At 55.8% G+C, this 12465-nt stretch overlaps 1 protein-coding gene across 1 annotated transcript in view; it reads right to left on the minus strand.

Moving 5' to 3' along the window:
* CACNG5 (calcium voltage-gated channel auxiliary subunit gamma 5) overlaps positions 1-8983 on the minus strand; it is a 41931-nt gene extending 32948 nt beyond the window's left edge. Inside the window, exon 1 of the mRNA XM_086687807.1 lies at positions 8859-8983. The gene's annotated coding sequence lies outside the window, so the exon portion shown is untranslated. The remainder of the gene's footprint in view (positions 1-8858) is intronic.
* Between the last annotated feature and the right edge of the window lie 3482 nt (positions 8984-12465).

Here is a 12465-nt window from a genome sequence, read left to right on the forward strand (position 1 = left end):
CTCTGTTTGGAGGGCAAGCCATGCGAGGCAGGGGAATGCCAGGTGCCAAGTCAGGAGCCAGGAACAGAGCGACGTTCCTAGGAAGCTTGAGCCCAAGACCCCGGCCTCCTGCGAGCACTGGAAGAGAAGAGGTTCACCGTCAAGAGCGCAGAGCACGTGAGCTCAAGCTCTGGCTCTCCCTGTGAACAGCTGCGTGACCTTGGACAACTTACTTAACTGCGCTGAGCTCCCATGTTCATAGAACCTAGGAAACCATAGTTAAAAAGCTCTTGAACTGAAAACAGGTGTTCAAAGGCTGGTATGTGAATATTCAGAGCAGCATTATTCATAATATTGCCAAGGGAGAGACCTAAACAAATGTCCGTCAATGAACGAACAGATACACGAAATGTGGCATATCCACACAACGGAATATCATCCAGCCCTAAAAAGGCACGAAGCACTGACATTGCACGGGTGAACGTGGAAAACATCACGCCGAGCGAAAGAAGCCAGACACAAAAGGCCACACGCTGTAGGGTTCCATTTACATGCAATGTCCACAAGAGGCAAATGCATAGGGACAGAAAGCAGATGTGTGGCTGCCGGGGACTTGGCGGAGGGACTTGGTGGGTGGGTTTCCCTTGGGGATGATGAAAATGTTCCGGAATTAGAAGGTGGTGATGGTTGCTCAGTGTTTCAATGTACTAAGTGCCACTGAATTGTGCACTTTAAGGTGGTTAAGAAGGGAGATTTTATGTTATGTGTATTTCACCACAAACCCCCTGAGGATTGCATCTATTTATATCAAAGAGCACGACTCACCGCACAATTTAAGGAGTGTAGGCCAGAAGTGTGTGCATACAAGCAACTGTTTTGCGGGGACAGTGGGGGTTGCCGAGTGGATCAGAGGAGGTCTAGACACGAGGTGCTGGGCACACAGCCGGCGCAAAGTAACTGCTCAGCAAACTCCAGCCTCCCTCCCGGTTTTGCCTCGCGTCGCGTCGGAGAACTCGGCCTCTGTTGGCCACGCCTTTTACCCACCACACGGTCCTGCAGCCGCGGGGCAGGTGGGACATGTTTTTAAGGTCTTGTCACTGTACATTCGGGAGCAGATACTCCGCTGCTTCCAGGAGCAGCCCGAGACCTCGTGCCCCGGACCCCAGGGACAGAAGTCCCGAACTTGCCTTTAACGCCTGGGAACTGACCTCTGGGAGGTATTGTGAATGCCACTGGTGAACACAAGCTTTGTGGGTGAGAGCAGATTTGCAAAGGGCAAAGGAAGCACTGGGCACGGATTCCTGTAACCAGCAGGAGTGAAGGTCATTAAACAGGTAGAAGGCACCACTTGGCAAGCCCCTGACCTAGTGGGGAAGGGGGGAGGAATGGATGCTGGCGGTCCTGGGGGCAAGTCGGCTGATGGAGGTGTGCTGGGAATGCTGCAGAAGCACAAACAAGGGTCCCTAGCTAAGGAACATCTGGGAAGGTTTCCTGGAGGAAGTGACCCCTGAGCTGAGTCCATTACGTCCCCTTGGTTCCTGTCTGGTGAAATGTTTTTGCTTTAAAAAAATTTTGTAAGTTCATTTATTTTTGAGAAAGAGAGAGAGGGGGGTGCAGAGAGCGGGGGAGACACAGAATCTGTAGCAGGTGCCAGGCACAGAGTCTGATGTGGGGCTCGAACTCACGAACGGTGAGATCATGACCTGAGCTGAAGCCAGACGCTTAACCAACCGAGCTACCCAGGTGCCCCAAAGTGTTTTTGCTTTAAATGAAGGGAAGGAGAAGAGAATTTTGGAAGAGTCAGACCCTGGGCCTGGTGACTTGGAAACATTTCCCTTTTTACAAATTCCAAGGATCTCAGAAAGGCCATTGGGCTCCTTGGGTTTAAATTGTGGCTCTACCTATGCTGTGGCTGACTTTGGGCAAGCTAACTGACCTCTCTGTGCCTCAGTTTCTTTGCCTATGAAATATGGTTAATGGTAATGACCTCATAGAGTTGCCTGGCAACTCAACAAGGTCAGCATGGGAGGCCCAGAGCAGGGGACACGTATGGGAGCAATCATTATATCCACTGCCTTTACACTTGATCTTGCCTTCGGTGCCAAGGTCACCGACAAGGCACCTAGAAGGATCCGCTGGCCTCAGATTTCAGCAGAACCTCTTTCAGACATCACGAAGAGGGTGTGACAGGCTCCGTGTCCACAGGGCCAGGAAGACAAAGCGAGAGGCCACCACATACTGGGCATATTTTGTTGTCTGACGTCGTATGATGTCTGTCGTCTCCCTTTTAATTTTATCATTGCACCAACCCTGCGCGGTAACTCCTCTGCCCTTCATTTTACAGTTCAGGAAAGTGAGGTTCAAAGAGGTAAAATCACGTGCCCAAGGTCGCATGGAGCGATGACGGAGCTCCTTCCATCCACTGCCCAGCATGGGGGCGGGGGCATTCACGATGGGAGCCTAGGTTTACACCCCCACGCCAACGCTTACCAGCCAAGCCCGGTCCCCGGTCTGCAAAGGGACACGGCAGCACGGTGTATCTCGTAAGGACTGGACAGCAGGAACCTTACACGAGACCTCGCATGTGATAAGCACCCAACAGAGGCTAGTTTCTATTACTGTTACAGTCATCCCTGCTGTCTCCTCTTAACGGGAGGACTACCCGGGACCCATGCTCTCGAGAGGGTCTGTCCCTGGGGTGGACAGCACAGACATGCTGTGGCTCATCATCTCAGGTCCCCAGAGTGTCCCCTTCCCCGACGCGGGCTCTCCCACTTGAGCCAGGGAGCCAAGCCTGCCCAGCCAAGCCCTCCATGCCAAGCTCCTGGTGCGGCCCCTGCCTTTTGCTCGAGAATCCCCACCGGGAGGGCAGCTGGAATACTGCCATATTCCAGGGGTTCTTGCCTCCTTGACCTAGGGCCAGCTGGCAGCTGGCTCCTTTCCACGCAAGAGCAACACCTCCATCCAACCCCCCCCCCACTCCCAGCCCATGCCAGCTGCCTCAGTTTCCGCCCTTGGGCAAGTGCCTGAGTCAATGGCATGCTGTCTCCCTCCGTGAGGGGCTCGCGCATGTCCAGACTCCTGGAGCAGGAACACCTCCTGCGGCATCCTTGCTGGGTGGTGATCCAGGCAGCCTGACCTTGAACTCTGGGGAGGCGGGGGAACCCCACATTGGGCAGCAACACCAAGGAAGCAGAAGGGTGCCTGAGGCTTCACCAGAGCTACCCCTGCCCCCCCCCCCAACATCTTTTCCTTTCCCATTCAGAGTCTGCTCTCTGGAATTACACACAATGAGTCTCATTTCCCAATTGTTCTGCCGTGACACAACTACTTCAAAAACAAGAAAATAAAAACAGTAAACAAGGGGCGCCTGGGTGGCACAGTCGGTTGAGCGCCCGACTTCAGCCAGGTCACGATCTCGCGGTCCGTGAGTTCGAGCCCCGCGTCGGGCTCTGGGCTGATGGCTCAGAGCCTGGAGCCTGTTTCCGATTCTGTGTCTCCCTCTCTCTCTGCCCCTCCCCCGTTCATGCTCTGTCTCTCTCTGTCCCAAAAAATAAATAAACGTTGGAAAAAAAAAATTAAAAAAAAAAAAAAACAAACAGTAAACAAGGAGGGTCATCAAAACTTGGTGACCTCCTTCCAAAGTGTAGCCCTTGAAATGTCGTGTCCCTCCTTCCCTCCCAAGACTTCTCTCTCCCCTTTTAATGCCTCCATGTCCTCAGCTGCCGACACAGAGCTGCGCAGGGAGAGCCTGCCTCCTTGAACGTCAGAGACACCTGGGGTCCGTCCCTGCTTTACCGCTTACCAGCCCTGTGATCTCAGGGAAGTTGCTTTATGTTTCTGGCTCCATTTCCTCAGCCCTCAGAGGGGGAGAGGGAGAGGGAGAGGGAGAGGGAGAGGGAGAGGGGAGAAGGAGAAGGGAGAGGGAGAGAGAGAGGGGAGGGGGAGAGGGAGAGAGAGAGGGGAGGGGGAGAGGAAGAGGGGAGGGGGAGAGGAAGAGGGGAGGGGGAGAGGAAGAGGGGAGGGGGAGAGGAAGAAGGGAGAGGAAGAGGAAGAAGGGAGAGGAAGAGGAAGAGGGGGAGGGGAGAGGAAGAGGGGAGAGGAAGAGGAAGAAGGGAGGGGGGAGAGGAAGAGGGGAGGGGGAGGAGGGAGAGGGGAGCTGGAGGGCTGAACTTCTCTTGACCTCCGGAGATACTGGCCTTGACCTCACCAGATGGCGTTGCTGCAGCTCAGTGAATAGATGCACTTGTCCAGAACAAGAGCCTGGAGCTGGGAGAAAGGGGGGAGGGGATTCTGCCTGCCCTCTGGCTTCCCACTGGCACGTGCACGGAGAAGAGGGGACACACGAGCTGGCACGGGCAGCGGGAAGGGCTGAGGACAGGGCCCGAGTCCCTGCAAAAGCCGAGGCTCAGGAAGGTTCTGGGACTAGCCCACGGCCACACACAGCTACCCAGTGACTGGGCTGGGATCTGAACTCCCCTCCGTGTGGTTTCAAAGTCCGCTGCCACCCGGCCACCTCTGTCCTCCTTGCTCTTGGACTGTCTCTTGCCCCTGCCTGGAAGGCTCTCTCCCCAGATCTCTGCCTCACTTTCTTCCTCCTCCTTCTCCAGCCTCTTGGTCACACCGGGTAGGAGCCCCTTTGAAAACGGCACCCCCACCCCCACCCTCCAAACCCCCTGCCCTGCCCTGTCCTTCTCTCTAGCATTTTCACAGACAGCCTACTAAATTTTTTCCTCGTGAGCATATTTATTGTTCAACTCCCTCTTCAGAACTCTTGCTCCTCAGGGAACGGGATTGAATTTTGTCTGTTCTGTTCAGAGCTGTATCCCCAGTGGTTCTCAGCTATGGGCGAGTCTGCCCCCCTCCCCCTCCAGGGGACACTAGGCAATGTCTGGAGGCATCTGTGGTTGTCTCCACGGGAGGAGGCATTTAGTGGGCAGAGGCCAGGGATGCTACTAAACATCCTACAACACGGAGGACAGCCCCTGCCAAAGAATAATCTGGCCCCGAAAGCTAGTCATACCACATTTGTATTTTCATCACAGAATAGTCACTACCATGTACACAGTAGGTGCTCAATAAATGACTGTGCTGGAATGAAGAGTTGCTGCCGTTAACATCATCATCCAAGAACAGACAGCACTGAGACTCATCTTCAAGACCACTCAACAAACTGGGCGCCTGGGTGGCTCAGTCAGTTAAGAGTCCAACTTCAGCTTATGGTTCGTGGGTTCGAGCCCGGCACCGGGCTCCTTGTGGACGTGCAGAGCCTGCTTGGGATTCTCTCTCTCCTTCTCTCTCTCTCTCTGACCTTCCTGTACTTGTGCACCTGCATGCTGTCTCTCAAAATGAATAAATAAACCGAAAAGAAAAGAATGCTCGTCAAACTAACATAACGTTAAATGTCAATTACACCTCAATTTTTTTTTTAAATGGTTGTCATTGGGGAGTTCATGGCCAACAGGTCATACTGGTGACCTGTAACTTCTCTCTGGTCTCAGCTCTGCTCTCTGCGGTGCTCAGATGGGCTGCAAACAGCTCACGGCTATGTGGTCAGGATATATTCCAGGCTCTCTGAGGGCCGGGGTGATGCTGGCCTGCCTCTCCCCGCATCCAGCCTGTCCACGGACCCCCTGGGCAGGGACGGTCAGTTCTCATCCCCGTACCCCCCGAAACTTGCCCCCACACGCCCACCGGGGCAAGGAACCACCTCCACAAGGGAGATCTTTGAGGACCACGTTTGAGGGTGATCCCAGCCGAGCCGTGCACCTCCGGGCCTCTAGCAGCCCAGGAGACTTGTGGGTCTGAGTGAATGATGTGGTTTTTGCTCTTTTGAGGAAGGACGTGGGATGTTCAGGGCATCACAGGAGTTGAAAGGTCCCGTGGTCCTGCTCAGCCCAGGCCTTTTGCTGACCTAACAAATTACCACTGACAGCTTTAAACAGCCAGCGTGAGGAGCCCAGGCTCTCCAAATGCAGAGAACACCGCCCTAGAATACATTAACCACCACATGGCCGTGTGCCGGGGGGAAGGGGGAGCGGCAGAAAAGGAAGGAGGCTTTTGCCTTGGGTCTATTTCACCTCTGAAACAGGCTGCAAAGGCCCCACCCCAGGCAGAGGGCTGGAAACTTCTATATAACACCTGCTGCCCCCGCGGGCCACCCACCCCACATTCTCACTGAGAATTCCCACTGGACGTTCACAATTTCCTCTGCCTGCCGCCTGCCCTGCCCCGTCTGCCTGAATCTTTCCTTCCCTCTGGGGCCTCCTTGGGCTCACAACTGGGCCTTTCTCTGTAGACTCTGAGGCTGGAAAAGCACTTTCTTCTCCCTGTTGCTCTCCCCACCTTCTTTCGTCTCCCCTCTCTCTTCCGCCCTCTCCCTCTCCCCTCGCACACAGGTCCCGAAAGCTTTTAAATGAGTCACAAGGTTTCATAGCTGACAAATGGGTATGAGGCCATGAGCGAAAGGAAGGAGTCTCTAATGGTGGAATATTAGGCAGCAGGCAGCCAGGGCTGGGGAGACAGGACATTTGGCAGGTGGCAGGCAGGGGTTTTCCTGGTGCCTCTGAAGTCACACGTAGCTGGCCCTGATTCTGCCAGGGAGGAAGGCTGACCCGGATCCAGGATGGAAGGAAAGAGCAGGCACATGACCGGTGACCACCTAGGAATGAGTCAGGAGGCTGTGTGGGCAGGCCCAGGACACTGGTGGCTAGAAGACAGGGCAGAAGCACGCGCTCTCCCAGAGGCAGGGCTTGGTGGAGACTGGGTTCCAACTCTCGCATCCTCACTTTCTGGGACCCCGAGCTCAATCTGTGAGCTACCCTGATACCAAAACTCACACCACCGCCACGCCCCCCCTTCCCCCCCATGCTCAGGATGGCATGAGGGATCCTAGCTTCACAGTCGCCTCCCACAAGGACAGTGGCTGAGAGTCAGGCTGGGGGCTGGAGGAAGCAGGGACTAGCAGCCCGGAACACCGCCATTGAGCCCGACACTGACATCTGTGTCCCGGCCCCATTCTACAGAAGAGGAAACTGAGCCTCCAAGTGTTTCTGTGACTCGGCCAAAGTCACAAAGTCAGTGATCCAGCTGGGATTGGAGCCCGTGTTTTCCACCACGACATCAGGCTTGCCTCCTCCAGCCAACTGTGACCAACTCAGCCGACCTCCCCCCTGGGTTCCCCTCCCCCGCCCCAAGTCCCAGAACCCCAGCTCACAGCCTGAGAGCGGCTGAGCTCTCACAAGCCTGCTGCCAGGATGCCAAGGTCTCACCAACTGGACACACGTGGACAGGGCGGCCCTGGCTCCACCCCTCGCCCCTCAGGGTGTCCACTGCCTCCTACAAGTTAAGACGAAGGTAGAAGTTTGGGATGGGGATGCCTTAGGCACCGCTACAAATGTCACCTTTTCTAGGCACCCTGGGGACCTGACCCTGTGACAGGATGCCCCCAGCTCTCTCCAGCCGTCACGTTAGCAGAGAAGTGAGGCACATTTAGGGCTTCTCAGGCAGGCAGGAGACTCTGGGAGGGGTGCTGGCTGTGGTGTCAGCAGAGAGGCACAGCCGATCTGTCACCCAGATGCCTGCGGTCCTGAGATGTCCTGAAGCCAGAATGTCAGCTCGAAACCAAAGTCCCCCCGCCCTCCCTGCAACCCGGGCTGTGAATTCATCAAGCCTTGAGGTTGAGACAGATGAGGGAGTGGCATAATGTGGCCAAGAAGGAAGTCCCAGCTTTTGTTCCCTGGGATGGTGTGGGGCAGGACGCAGCACAGGTGACAGCTGGAGTGTGACGTCTGTCTCTCACTTGGGAACCCTGTCCTGGGTCCAGCTCCCGTCTAGTCGCCGATAATCCCACAAAGTGGGTGAATCCCTTCCTTTCTCTGAACAAGAGCCTCCTCAACCATAAACACGGACGCCGAGGTGGCTGGCGAGTTCTAGAAGGCGGATGAGAGCCCAAGGCTGCACCTGGCCATTGCGACCCCGCACCGAGCAGGGTCAGCACTGGGAGGGGCTCGGAACAGGATCCTCTGCCCTCCCCCGCCACGTTCCAGGAATTACCTCTTAAATCCCTCTCGGTCCCAAGAAGTGACCATCTGACTTCGCTTTAAATTTTTTAACGAACTAACCTTCATCAATTACCCAATGAGGATGAGGGCAAAGGCAGTTCAAGTAATTAAAATGGGGAGGAGGGAGGCTCTGGAGTGACGGGGGGAATGTTTCGGTGCGTGCCTCCTGGCTTGAGCGCTCACACTCAGCCCCGGCCAGCGGGTCCCCATGCCCGCCACCTTCTGCTCCCCTCCGTGTCCACCTCTGCTCCGTGGCATCTGGCAGGGGCACTTTCCCTACCCCACCAGACCCAGGCATCCTCGCCGTCCTCGCGGTCAGGCAGGAGAAGCGGGGAATTCGAGGCACAGGTGGGCAGCCCAGCTCAACAGGTGGGGGGGGGGGGGCTTTCTCTCCCGCATTACGCGGATAATTTTGCCGGCCCCACTCAAGCCCGTCTTTCGAGTGTGCCCTCAGCTTTGGAGTGGGCAACAAGAACTGCCCAGCAGCGCCGGCGAACAGGGGGCGTCATCTCCTCCCCCGCACATCCCCGACACGCGCGCGCACACACACGGACACACGCGCACACACAGGCGTGGACACGCGCACCCGCCACCACGCGGCCCCTACCTTCCCCGCGCCGGACCTGCATGCGCGCACGCGAGGGGCAGTGTGGCCGCTGCCCCTGGCTCCGCGGGAATCGGGGGGGGGGGGGCGGCCGCGCGCAGGGGCCGAGGCGCCGGCGAGAGGTCGTCCTCCCCCCCTCACCGCCACCCCGCGCCCCAGGATGGGAGAGCCGGTCTCCCCCACCCTCCCTACCCCGGCTTCCCGGCTCCTACCTCGCTGGAGCGGTCGCGGCCCCCGACCCAGGTCGCAGGTGCCTCGCCGGCTCGGCGCGCCGCGCGGGAGGCTCGGCGCCAGGCACCCGGGCGCCCGTCCCGTCGCGTCCGGCCGAACCGCTCCGCGCGGGTGACCCAGCAGCCGCCGCAGCCGGAGCCCCGAACTCGCAGAGGGAGGGGCGGGCAGGGGGCGGGGCCGAGGGCGGGGCTTTCCCGCCCCCGCGCGGCGAGCGGAGGGCGGGCCGCGGGACCCTGCGGCTGCCGGGCTCCACCCGGGGCGGTGAGCACGTCTCGGGGAAGCACCTTCGCGGGATTTGCGGGTGGAAAGTAGGGGCCCGGGGTGGGGGAGGAGAGGCTTCCGGGGCCGCATGGGGGTTGACTGAGACCCCCCCCACCCCCCGACTTTAGTCAGACTTTCAAATCCCAGCTGCTTCTGCTTAGTAATAACTAAGGATAAAAACAACAACGCCGAGGTCTGCTGGTATTTATTGTTCACTTCCAGTGCCCTGCGGGCTTTTCAGAGCGCTTTGTGTGCACGAAGTTATTTAAAGCCTTCCCAACAATTCCATTTTACCGCTGAGAAAACTGAGGCCCAGAGAGGTGAAGTGATGTGCCTGAGGACACACGGCTGGAAACTGGCAGGGCCAGCATTGCAACTCAGGTCTGTCTGGCTCCAGGATCTGTGCTTTTCAAGACTCTAGTGCTATGCTTGCTTTCTGTAGCATTAAGCAGATTGTTCGCCCCTCTGCACCGTGAGTGGAAACACATGTACAATACATGATAGCAACCAACATTTTTAGTTTCTTCTTTCTTCAGTTTGTATGTGTCCTTCATTCCCTGGGCCCTAGACACTCAGTAGGTGCTCAATAAGTATTTGTGACTTGATGGCTAATTTGAAAGCTGCATCTGGGGCCAAGGTGGCCTGTCCGGTCAGATTGGATACTGGCACCCAAGGGTTACCCATTCTGGCCTGAACACTAGCCCACCTTCACTTCTCTGCAACGGCAGCCTGACCTGTCGCCTTGTCCAGTATGTGTGTGGGGGGCTTGCTCACAGACCAGCAGCCCTGGAATCTGCTCTGAGTAGGAGGCGCCTCCCTGCAAGGATGAATCTCCAGGGTGTAAGCTTGTCCAGCCAGGCCATAGGGAGGTTCTGCTGGGGGGGGGGGGGGGTCAGTAAAATTTCTGTAGACAATGAAACGGTCAAAGACATGGACTATCTATGCGTTTGGGGGCAAAGGTAGGTTGCCAATAACAAGACATCAGCAATGAACATGTTTGTTGAAAACTGTAAGGCAGGAGCCCTTTTGCTGCTGAGATCTGACCTGGGCACCACGGGAAAACGTTTTCGTGTGTGAATGGGACCATGTGGAGCTGGGACAACTGAAGGTTTTGGGGGAAGTATACCCCCACATTTCTGTTCACAGTATTTTAGGCCTAAAAAATTCCCAGCTTTTTCTCTCTTCTTCTACTTCCCCAAGAGTGCTCCCCCACAGCCCCTAGAACTTGCTCAGGAGGAAAGGCCTCTTACCCTTGGACGGCTGTCCACATCTCTCAAACCCTCAATGCCCAGCAGCCCCAAACTCTTCCAGATGTGCTGGTCCCTTCTGCTTGGCTTGCCCTCTTTTCCACGGGGAAAACTCCCACAAATTCTCCAAGACCTTACTCGGTTTGCTGTCTCTGACCCAGTAATTAATTTCTCCTCCTCTCATCTGGACTCAGGAGACTTCTCTTGCTGTCACCAGTGTAGCAATGGCGAGTTTACTGGCAGTCTCCCCGGCTGTGCCTGTGAGCTCCTCGAAGGCAGAAGGACTGGCACATAGTAGGTGCACAGTGAGTATTTGCTGAAGGAATGGATATCAGTAAGACGGATGTTCCCAGGACTGAAGCTTTTCAGGGGAAATAAATCAGCAAACAGAACCACTGGCGGAGCTGGATCGGTGCTATGAAAAGATGAAACACGGACTCTGCAGCCAGGAGGTATGTCTTTCTCAAGGTCTGCGTTTAACATTCCCAGCAAAGGTCAGAGATCCTGCCCCAGGTTCTGTGTTGTACAGGGTCACCCCTGCTGGACAGCAGCCATGGCCTCAGGCAACTGAAGAGCGTACGCGTGTTGGGGGTGGTGGTGGAAGCAGACTGCCTGGGGGTGGGTGTGAGGGTATGAGGGTGGGAATGGCAGGTGGAGTGGACTCTCCTGTGGGCCGATGGAAGGACGCCGGAATGCCACCTGCTCCCCAGATCAGTTCCCTCTTTGATCTGTGTGACGCTTGTGTTCCAAGTCATCCTGCAATGCCCAAGATAAAGTAACAGACCCATTGCCTGCAGAAAGCACTCTTTAAAAGGAAAGTCAGTTTCTGGGGGTGCTCACAGTCTCCTCCCCTGCCATTCTGCCCGAGGCAAGTGAGGATACCTCAGGAGATGCGAGGGTGAGCAAAAAAGGACTTGGATTAGATGGCATGAGGTCTTCAGCCTCATTCTGCCCCTCACAAGCTGTGTTACCTTGGACATGATACTTAACTCCTCTGAGTTTTGGTTTACTCCTCAATAATCAGGGCTGACCTCACAGGCGTGTGATGTGTGCAGTCCCACGGACCTGCTCATTCTTCAAAATACTCTGTGCTTGGTTTCACGATCTGCTTTTACCATCTCGAAGTTCTTTCTCGGTTTGGAACAAGGGGCAGCATTTTCGTTTTGCACTGGACCCCGCAAATTACGTAGCTGGCACTGGTGCTAACACCCACCTCCCTGGGTTATTGTGACACTTCGCTGAGATCGTGTTGGCACACATGTCTCACGCACAAGCTCTCAGAAGAAGTTAGCTGCCCTTTGTCTGATCTGGGTCTTAAAGATGAATAGAAGTTCACCCGGTAGACAAAGGCATATGGGAAAGCAGTTTCAGTTTCAGGCTTAGGGGCCAGCATGGGCAAAGGTATGAGAACGTGAAAGGTGTGAAGTCAAAGCAAATGGCCTGGCGTAGGGTAGGAGGAGAAAACTGGAGGGACATGTTGGGGCCAGAGTGAAAGGCCTGGTTCTTTTAAGGAGTTGGACCTCAGGCCTGGAGACCTGTGAGCAGAAACCCTGGGAAGGGAGGGTTTCTACATACTGACATTCTTAGCCCAGGGTTGAGCTAATGAGACAGGCAGTGGATGGCGTGCGTGGGAGCCCTGCTTTGGAGGCTGCCGATACGATGTGTTTGAAACGCTCCCTGTACACATAATGGGAAAATGCTGTAGGTGTCAAAGCCAGCAGCAGTGGTTGGGGACCTGGGGACTCTGGGCCTGATGAATAATGGAGCAGCCCTTCCTCCCTGGGTCTCTTTTTCCATCCTTTCAATAATTCATACATTCCCTATTGGTTGAGGAGTTTCATAAAACCTCAGCTTTTTCTGAATCCTGGGCCAATTCGAGCAAATCTGAGGGCTTCATGCGTTAGGTCTTAATTAGAAACACACACACACACACACACACACACGAGCACGTTCAGTTTTATAAAATGTGCCTTGTATTCATGTCAAGGAAAATGTCCAGTTATGTCTCAGAGGAGGAAAGGTCCAGTCAGGTCCCCTTAGAGGCAGAGGTGGGGGCTGGGTGTCTTGGGAGGGTTGGACT

The sequence above is a fragment of the Puma concolor genome, chromosome E1, assembly GCF_028749965.1.
Source record: "Puma concolor isolate L17-30 chromosome E1, mPumCon1.1.hap2, whole genome shotgun sequence".
NCBI classification, from domain to species: domain Eukaryota; kingdom Metazoa; phylum Chordata; class Mammalia; order Carnivora; family Felidae; genus Puma; species Puma concolor.